Here is a 12,131-nt window from a genome sequence, read left to right as displayed (position 1 = left end):
CCGAAATGTCAATTTTCCTGCTCCTCGGTTGCTGCCTGACTTGCTGTGCTTTTCCAGCACCACTCTAATCTTGACTCTGATCTCCAAAATCTGCAGTACCCATTCCTGCCTGAGATGTAGGAGATGGCATTTAGATTAGATTTAGATTAGATTAGATTAGATTCCCTACAGTGTGGAAACAGGCCCTTCGGCCCAACTAGTTCACACCGACCCTCCGAAGAGTAACCCACCCAGACTCATTCCCCCTAACTAATGCACCTAACTCTATGGGCAATTTAGCATGATCAATTCACCGAACCTGCATATCTTTGGACTGTGGGAGGAAACCGGAGCACCCAGAGGAAACTCATGCAGATACGGGAAGAATGTGCAAACTCCACACAGACAGTCACCCAAGGCTGGAATCGAACCCAGGTCCCTGGCACTCTGAGGCAGCAATGCTAACCACTGAGCCCTAATTTGGATAAATGTGAGATATTGCATTTTAGTAAAACAAACAAGGGCACGACTCACACAATAAATGATTATGCCCTGAGTAGTGATAGAACATAGAGGTCTAGGGGTTTGGGTACATATTTCTTTGAAATGTGCATCACAGGTAGACAGAGTGGTTGTGAAGGCATTGAACACAGTTGCCTTCATTGCTTAGACCTTAGAGTATAAGAGTTGTGACGTTATGTTGAGGCTGAACATGATGTTGTTGAGGCCTCATCTGGAGTATTGTGTGCCATTCTGGTCACCCTGATATAAGAAGGGTATTAATAAATTGGAGTGCGTTCAGACAAAATCAACCAGGATGTTGTCAGGAATGGAGGGTTTAACTTATAAAAATAGACCTCGCTGCCACGGAATGCTCCGAGTAGTTGGACCGTTCCGTACCACCTGTCCTTCGTGGAGAAATTTCGGAAGAAAAACACCTTTGACCACAAGTCCATCAGGAAGTGGTCAGCACGTAGCGTCCTTGAGACCCTTCGGGAAAAGGAGAGGGTGGATCCTGTTGAGTGGTTCCCTGAGCAGACTGTCAAAGCCATTTGGCAGAATGCCTCATCGCCAGAACTTTCCAACAAGCACCAAGACATGGCTTGGCTGGTGGTGAGAAGGGATCTACCTGTGAGATCGTTTATGCACGCCCGGACTCTCTGCTGCACCGCACGCTGCCCTCGAAGCGGCTGCGGGGGGGACGAGACTGTCACACACCTCCTTCTGGAATGTGCCTATGCAGAGGAAGTCTGGAGAGGAATGCAGTGGTATTTGTCGAGGTTCGTCCCGAGCAGCGCCGTGACGCGGGACTCCGTGCTCTACGGCCTGTTCCCCGGGACGCACACCGAGACGAATATCAACTGTGCCTGGAGGATCATCAACTCGGTGAAGGACGCTCTCTGGGTGGTCCGAATCCTGTTGATCTTCCAGCTGAAGGAGTTGACCCCAACTGAGTGTTGCAGACTGGCACATTCCAAGGTCCAGGACTACGTGTTGAGGGACGTGCTGAAGCTTGGGGCAGCTGCTGCCAAGACGCGGTGGGGGAAAGACCACTGTGTAACATCTGCCTGTCTAAAGAAGATCAGGGGGCCCATGCAGTCATTTGGGCTCTGCTGATGCCTCAGCTCAATATATGGGCGTAGGAGCGAGAAATGCACAGATCTATATGTAAAAAGGAAAATTCTAAACTGTGTATGTTAATGTGGACACATGTATGGCATTACCAAATGTACAGTGTATCAAATTATTTTATGAATATTTACGAATAAAGTATATTTTTGAAATAAAAAAAAGACTGGGTCTTGTTTTTCACTGGAGCATACAAGGTTGAGGGGTGACTTTAAAGAGGTTTTTTAAATCATGAGGAGTATAGATAAGGTGAATAGCAAGAGTTATTTCTTTAGGATGGGGGAGTTTAAAGCTGGGGGCATATTTTTAAGGTGAGAGGAGAAAGTTTTAAAAGAGGCATGAGAGGCAACGTTTTTACATAGGATGGTTCATGTGTGGAATGAATTACCAAAGGAAATGGTAGATGTAGGTATAGTTACAACATTTAAAATACATCTGCATAAGTACATGGATAGGAACAGTCTGGAGGGATATGGGCCAAGTGCAGGCAAGTGGGACTAGTTTAGTTTGGGAACATGGTTGGAACGAAGGGTCTGTTTCTATGCTATGTGACTGTTCCTGTATTACTCATGGAATCACAATCATCTTCATTTGTGCGAGGTATTATCTGGCTAGAAGAGATTTTTGCCCTGACTCCTATTAACTTCAGATTTGTGAGGTTTCCTTGATGTCACCATATCTCACCTCTGGAGGTAACTTTTTTTTATCCATGTTTGGAGTAATTTCTCAGAGCATGAGGAGCTTGTTGGCACTGGTGGAACCCAAATTGAGCATTAGTGAGCAGGTTATTTCTTTGCATAAGCTACTCAATAGTGCTGTTGACCACACCTTCTCCTAATTTATTAGTGATCAAGTTGACTGATAGAGCAGTAACTGGCCAGATTGGATTAGTTCTGTTTTCTTTCTGGGCAGGTCATATCTGAACTACTTTCCACATTGTTGTGGAAACATCAGTGTTCTAATTGTACAGGAACATCTTGGTTAGAATGCAGCTGGTTCTGGAGTGTGAGTCATCAGCACTATTGACTGAAAGTCATCAGTGCCCATAGGCTTTGCATTATCCAATCCCTTCAGTCATTTCTTGATATCATGATAACTGAATCAAATTGAATGGGTCATCCATTTAAAACTTCTGGCTGGAGTTGAATTATAGATGCTTCATCTTTGCATTTACACTGATGTGCTGAGCTCCTCTCTCACTTGGAATGGGAATATTTGTGGGTCCTCATCCTCCTTGTTGGTAGTTCATTTATCCACCACCATTCATCACCCAAAATGGCAGGATTGCAGAGCTTAGATCTAAAATGATTGTTCTGGGATCATACAGACCTGTTGATCTTTACAAGTAATGAGTGCTATTGTGGGGAAACATTCTGAAATACTGAAAAAAAATTAAATCAGGCTGAAATTGCTGTAATGAACAATTAACAGATTAACAATGTGGAAGTCTGGATTAATTTCAGCAAATTTTTCACTTCCTGTTAAACAGTTTAGAGAATTTGAACATTCTAAATAATAATGAAGTTTTACATTAAAATAAGTTGTGAAATTTAATTCACTCATTTGAGGACTAGGACAAAAAAAGTGTTCACTCAAGGCCTTCAGGGAAAGGAAACTGATACCTCTAATTCAAACGGTGTGCTTCCTTCATGTTATCCTTTGGACAGTTAGGAATGGCCATGAAGTGATGCCTTTTCAGTGTTGTCCATTTGCAAGAATATATTCAAAAATCTGTAAAGAACTGAAATAATTGTTCTATTTTTAAGAAGAATCTGCTGAGGAAGGCTACATCTTCCGAAGATGTTTTTGGAACATAATTCATTGTTTCCAATGCCAAATCAATATTCTGCAGCAACTGCACAAGATAAAAAGCTTTCGATTTATAGTTTCTTCCGTTCAGGTTCTTATCCTTCTATATTAGTGTGCTATTATTTCCCTGTTAAGCACACATACAGGATTAATACTGAAAAATGTGACTCGAGCTCAATTACTTCATATGATTGATCTCCTCGAGCACAGTTGTAGGACTGACTTTCAAAAATAGCAATGTAACACTTTAATTAGATCTCATTAGATTGTTAAGTAGTCATATTGCGTCATGCTCAGGCCAACCCGGACGTTTCATTTTGCATGATATTTGGACATTACTGAAAAGATTCAGAAAGCGGACAGTCTTTGGCAATTGCTCAAAATATTTGAAAACCAGAGTCGAGAGCTTTGTATTGTGTAAACATATACTCCAGAATGTGAAAAATTGAACGGACTTCATGTTTATATGAGTCGCTTTTGATTGTGAGATGAGATTCCCTAGTGTGGAAAGAGGCCATTTGGCCCAACAAGTCCTCACCGATCCTCTGAAGAGTAACCCATCCCTCTACATTTATCCCTGATTAACGCACCTAACACTATGGGCAATTTAGCATGGCCAGTTCGCCTGGCCTGCACATCTTTGGACAGTAGGAGGAAACCGTAGCACCCGGAGAAAGTCCACACAGACACGGGGAGAATGTGCAAACTCCACACGGTCACCCGAGGTGGGAATCGAATCTGTGAGGAAGCAGTGCTAACCGTGCCACCCCAAGTGAGTCAAGCAAACAGAATTTGCAAAAAAAAAGGTGCTGAAGGTTGAAACGAAAACAGATTGAAGAAAAATAATTTTAGCATTGGTTTTAAATGTCACCTTTCAACTGTTCTGATGGAAGATCGCAAATGAAACTTTAATCTTTTCTAATGATAACTTACTTACAATACCAGCTTCTTTTTGTGTTGGTAACTTACATTCTTGAGATTAAAAATAAAAGCTGCGGTGTTTAACCTGAGGTTAAGTAAAGCACTATGGGATGCTGGAAATCGGGAAAAAAAACACAGAAATTGCTGGAAAAGTTCAACAGTTTTAGTAGCATCTGTGGAGAGAAAGCAGCGTTGATATTCCGGGTCGAGTCAGAGATATTAACTCTGATTTCTCTCGACAGATGCTGCCAGATCTGCTGAGCTTTTCCAGCAATTTCTGTTTTTTGTTTCTTGAGGTTAACTTTGCCCGCATAAGTCACTAGGTAAACCCTGTCAGAAAAATTACAGGACAGTTGGCTGGACAGGGCAAAAGTGAGGACTGCAGATGCTGGAAACCAGAGTTTAGCTCAGAGTGGTGCTGGAAAAGCACGGCAGGTCAGGCAGCATTCCAGGAGCAGGAAAATCGACGTATCGGGCAAAAGCCCTTCACCAGGAATAGGACAAAATTGTCTGGACAGAGCCAGCACGGTAATCTCTGCGCCTGAGTACAACTTTAACATCCAGAGCAAGACGCTACTACAATATGTTCCAGTGAATACATTAGACAAAATTACATAATGTGTCAATCACACCAGAATGCATCCAAATTGATTAAAACATTTTTACTTTATATTTAACGACTGTTAAGTGTACTTGTCATGTCTGAATTGTGAGGCACGGCTTTTGTTTCCCGTTATACAATACATTCCATATAACATTGAAACTAACGACGCAATAGTGATTGAAACATCGTTCTAATTGAAATTTGCTGAGGATTATTGTTCCCCTATGATTTAATCCCTCAGGAAATGAATCACAAAGAGCAGCCTTTCTCCGGAATCACCAAGGTATCCGCATGTTCCATTGGCATGATGCAAGAAGATGTTCGTCTTCTCTGGCCCCTCCCAGGGGAATAAGCCCAGATATTAATACCCTCTCCATCTGTCCCAAATGCCATTGAAATCTCCGGGTGAAATCGGAATCCTGACAAGGTAACTACACCATACCCATTCGATTCATTGAGAACTGTGTCTGAATTATGGATTAATGCAAGAGTTTTGTTTTGTTTGTTTTTGACAACTTCACGACCTTAGCTCGGGAGAGTTTCCAACATGATGAGAGCGATTGTGTTTGCTGCTGTGTGCTGTGTCCTGCTAACGGAGGCAGTGAGCTGGCGGGAGGCGCTGGAGGAGAGGGAAGAATCGGAGCTGCCAAACCAGGTAATGAGTAGAGCCGAAAGAAAGGATAACGTGAATCAATTCAATCGTGTCACCAGGCTGTTTAACTTAATGTTTAAAATCACATTTTAAGAGCTGCATTTTGACGGTCACGGCATTTAGAGAATGTTGGCTCTGTTTTGTGAGGTGCTTTCTGAGGGAACTGTAACTGTGAGAGAGGAGGTTACATTTTACCTCCATTGGCTATTCCCGTCTTCGGGAGGCGCGATCGGGTCCTTAATCTAACCTGTCCTCTTCTAGTCAAACAGTCAGACTGTTAACTAGGGGAATCTTGTTTCACGTTTAGTAATATATATTTATGTGAAAAATTCACAAGTGACACCTGTAGGGCACTGTGCGATAGTGTTAACTAACAAAGGTGTGCCATATCAACATCTTATACCGGAATGTCCAGACTATCCTCTTCCTCACTGGCTCCCGCTGGGGCACGATCCTCAGTGAAATTGAAATGAAAGATTTGGAGATGTCGGCGTTGGACTGGGGTGTACAAACATAAAAATCACACAACACCAGGTTATAGTCCAACAGGTTTAATTGGAAGCGCACTAGCTTCTGGACACAACCACCTGATGAAGGAGTGTCACTCCGAAAGCTAGTGTGCTTCCAATTAAACCTGTTGGACTATAACCTGGTGTTGTGTGATTTTTAACTTTGAAATGAAAGAAGTTTATTTTAAAGTGTCGAGAAAACCCATTGCACAAGTTGTTCTGCTGCCAGTATTACCAGGCAGGCGATAAGTATTGTTACCAAATAACTTCCCGCGTTAGAGAGCGTGGCAGTGAGGCCACTGAATGCAATGGGCTAAACTCAATCATAACTCATGTTATCCGAGCACATTTTCAATAAACACACACATATCACTGGCCATTTCCTGCGTGTATTTGGAAAACGTCCCAAAGCACTGTGCAGCTGTATTTCAAAATGAGCTGTCACTTTTACACTGTGTTCAAGATAAATATTCCCAGCCAGCAACAAGAAGCTGATTCTTAATTCTATGATCAAAACTTCCAACCCACTGCCTTTGCAGTTTGGCGCAGCTATAAATGTTACCTGCTTCTATTTGAGTGCTACAATTTGAAGAAGGAACAAGTTACAGAATTTCCTTTGAAAGTACACTCATGCGGCAAAGTTCCATATGATTTTCTTCTTGCAGATCATCGAAAACCTTCTGGAATTGTCGCCAGAAGCTGAGGAACACGGACCAATAATGAGACGGTCCAGGTCAAAATGTCCAGGCGATCCAGACTGCTTCGTGGCTTTAATGGGTAGAAGGTCAATAAAAAGAACAGCAAGTGGGCCTGTGGCTGAAAGTAAGTTGCTGAAAGGTTTGTTGGGATGATTATTGTTTGCAGTAAAAGGCTGGCAGAATTGTCAAGTTCAAAGATCCTGTAATAATCTAAAAGATAGTCAATGGTCAAAATGTAACGGTGGTCCTCAAAGTTAGGGAACCGAGTGTTCTCACAATGTATAAATCAACACGTCAACACCAAATTAATTTTATCAAAGTACTTGTACTATCATGACCACACCTGTAATTATTATAAATCTTACACTCTGAAGTTTCTGGTTTAGATCCAGCTACACTGAGTCACTTTGTTCGATCGAATTTAATCATCCTTTCCAGCATTGAATCTGCCGAGTAGAATAATATTAGCAGGTTTCAATCTGCTGTACGACATTTTTATCTTCTAAACAGGAACTTGGAAGCAGCATAAATGACAAATCAGTATTTTTTTCAACTGACGATTGATTCGATACATACACGATTTTGTCTCCCGATATAAACAGGGATGAAGCCTTCAGATATTCCTGAAACAATGGAAGCTCTTTAAGTTCAAAGATTTGAAACTTTGTGAAAATACAGTGCAACTACTAAATTAAAATATCTCGATGCACTAATCCACTTAAGTCTGAAGTTCTGTACAGTGTAGGGGGACGAGCTGAGAATAGTTCACAGGTCGGCGCAACATTTGAGGGCCGTATTGTTTTATGTTCCATGTTCTAAAATCAAGTATTAGAATGCAGAGGGCTGTCAGAATAGTGTGACAGAAAACTTTATATTGAAAAATAAATGAATTTAAGTCACTAGATTAAGTGGTGTTAAATAGTGCTACATAAATCCAGAGGGTGGCCACCCTCTGGATTTGGAGGAAATGGGAGGAGTTAAAGGAAATGTTGTTGATGGTGAGAACCAGTTTGGCGAGGTGGGTATTAGTGGAGGGGCGCTGGACGGGTCTGTTGGAGATGAAGAAGCTGAGGGCCTGAAGGCCATCCTTGTGGGGTTTGGATGATATAAGGACTGCACCACAGTGAAGATAAAGCACTGGGGGCCAGGGAACTGGAAGTTATTGAAGAGATAGAGGGCGGGGTTGGTGTAGTGGATGTAGGTGGGAAGTGCCTGAACCAAGGGGGAGACTATGGAATCAAGGTAGGACAAGATGAGTTCAGTGTAGCAGGAGTATGTTAAGATGATGGGTCGGCCAGGGTAGTTGGGCTTGTGAATCTTGAGGAGTAGGTAGAACCAGAGTGCAGGGCTGGAGTCTATAAGTTTGCAGGGTAAAAACAAGGACTGCAGATGCTGGAAACCAGAGTCTAGATTAGAGTGGTGCTGGAAAAGCACAGCAAGTCAGGCAGCATCCGAGGAGCAGAAAAATCAACCTTTCGGGCAAAAGCACTTCATCAGAAATAGAGTCTGTTCCTGATGAAGAGCTTCTGCCCAAAACGTCGATTTTCCTGCTCCTCGGATGCTGCCTGACCTGCTATGCTTTTCCAGCACTACTCTAATCTAGACTCTATGAGTTTGCAGGCAGTGGAGGGGAGATCACCAGAGGAAGCATAGCTTGGGTCTAGGCAACTAAAAACAAAGACCTTAAAGAATACAGAGAAAGTAGTAGGGAATTGAAACTGGAGAGTTAGGGCAACAAAAGGTGCTATGAAATGACCTTAGCCAGTCGGGTTAAGGAGAATCCTAAGGCATTTTATCCATATATTAGGAGCAAGAGGGTATCTAGGGATAGAGTAGGCCCACTCAAGGACAAAAGAGGGAGGTGATGTATAGAGCTTGAAGAAATGAACGCGATCTTTAATGAGTACTTTACATTAGTATTTACCAAAGAAAGAGACGTGAGAGATGTTGAGGTGAGGGAAAGGTGTGTGAATACTCTCAGGCAGGTCAAAATAATGAAGGAGGAAGTGTTCGGTGTCTTGAGATGTGTTAAGTTTAGCAAAGCCCCTGGCCAGATGAGATCTATCACAAGATACTGTGGGAGGCAAAGGAGGGAATAGCTGGGGCCTTTGCATCCTTTTTGGCTTCAGGCAAGATTCCAGAGGACTGGAGAATGACTAACGTTGTTCCTTTGTTTAAAAGGGAAACTGAAATAATCCAAGTAATTACAGGCCTGACGTCAGTGTTGGGGAAGTTTTGGAGAAGATTCTGAGAGACAGGATTTATTCACATTCGGAAGCAAATGGATTTGTTTGTGATAGGCAGCATGGATTTGTGTGGGGAAGATCATGTCTCACCATCTTTACTGAACTTTTTAAGGAGGTAACAAGAATGATTGGTGATGGAAAACCAGTAGGCAATGCCTTCTTAGGCATTGATAACGTACTTTATGAAGGGCTGGTACAAAAGGTAGAGTCTCGTGGAATCTGTGGTGAGCTGGCTAGATGAATATAAAACTGGCTTGGTTAGAGAAGATAGAGTGTAGATGTGAAAGGATTCTTTTCAGAATAGAAGTCAGTAACTAGTGGTGTTCTGCAGGCATCAGTGATGGAACCTTTGTTGTTGGTAATGTACATAAATGATCTGGAGGAAAATGTAGGTGGTCTGGTTAGTAAGTTTGTGGTCGATATCACAATTGGCTGAATTGCAGATAGCGAGGATAATTGTAAAAGGATACAGTGGGATATAGATAGATTAGAGATTTGTGGCAAAGAAATGGCAGATTGAGTTTAATTGGGACAAATGTGGAATGATAAATTTGGAAGATCAAATCTAGGTGCGAATTATATAATAAATGATCAAACCCTGAAGGAGTATTGATATTGTCATGCAGAACGGAAACAGGCCCTTCGATCCTACCAGTTCGTGCCTACCACAATCCCAAACTAAATTAGCTCCATTTGCCTGTTCCTGGCCCATATCCCTCCAAGCCCTTTCTTATTTATGTACTTATTCAAATGTCTTTTAAATATTGTAACTGTATCCACATCCACCACTTCCCCAGGAAGTTCATTCCACACACTAGCTACCCTCTGCGTAAAAAAAATTGCCCCTGTATGTTTTTGAAATCTCTCTCTCCTCTCACCATAAAAATGTGCCTCCCTGTGTTGAATTCCCACACCCTAGGGAAAAGACAACTACCATTATTTCTATCTATACCCCTCATTGACAGACAGAGGAATCTGGAAGTACAACTCCATAGATCCCTAAAAGTGGCAACACAGATGAATAAGGTGGTCAAGACTGCATACAACACACTTGCCTTCATCGGCCAGGCATTAAATATAACAATTGGCAAGTGATGTTATAGCTGTATACAACTTTAATTAGACCACATTTGGAATATTGCATGCAGTTTTGCTGGCTACACTACCAGAAGAACGTAGATGCTTTTAGAGAGGGTGCAGAGAACGTTTATCAAGATATTGCCTGGTCTGGAGGGTTTTAGTTATGAGGAGAGGTTGGATAAACTTGGATTGTTTTCACTGGAAGGACAAGCTGAATGCAACCTGATAGAGATCTACAATATAATGAGAAGCACAGATAGGATAGATAGACAAAGTCTTTTTCCCAGGGGGGATAGGTCAACTACAAGAAGGCATAGCTTCAAGGTGAGAGGGGAAAGTTTAGGGGAGAAGTCCAGGGAAACCTTTTCACACAGAGAGTGGTGGATATCTGGAAGACACTGCCAGTGGAGGTCATGGAAACAGCATGTTAGCAACATTTAAGGTGAATCTTGACAGACACAAGAATGGGAGATGAACAGAGGAATCAAAACGGTGTATGGGAAATAAAATCGCAGATCTAAATAAAGACTTGGAATCGGTGCAGTCTTCACAGACAGAATCCCCACAGTATAATTTGGCCCAAGTCCACACTGACCTTCTGAAGAGCATTCCACCCAGACTCATTCCCCTACCTTTTTACCTTATATTTACCACTGACTAATGCATCTAACCTACACATCCCTGAACACTATGGGCAATTTAGCATGGCCAATTCACCTAACCTGCAGATCTTTGGACTGTGGGAGGAAACCGGAGCTCCTAGAGAAAACCCATGCAGACACAGGGAGAATGTGCAAGCTCCACATAGACAGTCGCCCGAGGCTGGAATCAAAGTTAGGTCCCTGGTGCTGTGAGGCAGCAGTGCTAATGCCAACGTGTGCTCCGAATAATTAACTATAAATAGTTTTTAGGAAAAGAAAGGCCGGCCAATTGGAAATTAATGGTAAAACAAGTATGTCCATCTCTACACTGAATCATAACAAGGTTACTATATAAATTCCAAAGCAAAATATTCCCCACCCCAGCAGGATTGCCAGAGGAAGATCCCCATATGGAGTTTAGCTGCCTACTCGCCAACAATGGTTTGAAGCAAAACTGTTAACTTTTTAAAAATATTTCTTGGCTGTTAGTTAGATTGATGTTGTCTGGTAATTGGAGGCAGATCATATCAGATCACATCCGTACTCTATCAGTCAGGAAATGATGTATATAGTGGTTCTGCATATTTAACCACATTCTGCATTCTCCTAATTGTGTTATTTTCCTCTTTCTTCACACTATCTTTATCAACAGAATTCAACAAAAGTTCTCCACATCCTGAAAAACATCTCCACAAACCGTTGTCTTCCTACTTCTTTTTATAATATGCAAAAGCTTCCTCTAACATCCCTTTTCAACTATACATTAAGTCACTTCTTAAAGCCTTCTCACATGTTATGGATTTAATTTTAAATAAATTATTTTGCAGGAATGTCTTGGTTTATTCTGAATCTGACAGGATTTTGTGACTTGCCTGTGATATTGAACAGGGTACATTTTTAAAGAATATTCTAGCTGTCACAAAGCTAGTCTTTTTTTCCTAAAACCTGTTCCTTAGCTCAAGGAGACTCTGTCCTTGATTTTTTTCAGAGGGGCAATAACCGGGCTGGGCTCCAATCAGTCTGGTTTGGTACAGAGATGAAAAGGATTTTGAAAGGCATTTTGTTTATATGTAAACAATGAGACTTCAGGCCAAAGTGGTCATGTTTTAGAAGTGACCTGTATAATGAAAGGGAAATGGGCAGCTCTTTGGCTGGTCTGAGCAGTTGTAGTTCAGTCCTGAACTGGGAAGTTCAACAGGGAGTGGTGTGGAAACTCTCTCTTTCCTGCCCTTCAACTTCAACCTGTAAGCATGTGTTCCATTTATGCTAATTTTTACAGGGTGTTTGATTATTGGGAGTGTTGTGTATATTCTGAACAGTATAACTAAGTCTAATTTGCTAAGTTGAGTTCTGTAGGGGTTCT

This window comes from Hemiscyllium ocellatum, chromosome 7 (assembly GCF_020745735.1).
Source record: "Hemiscyllium ocellatum isolate sHemOce1 chromosome 7, sHemOce1.pat.X.cur, whole genome shotgun sequence".
Classification (NCBI taxonomy): domain Eukaryota; kingdom Metazoa; phylum Chordata; class Chondrichthyes; order Orectolobiformes; family Hemiscylliidae; genus Hemiscyllium; species Hemiscyllium ocellatum.
This window is presented reverse-complemented; position numbering follows the sequence as displayed.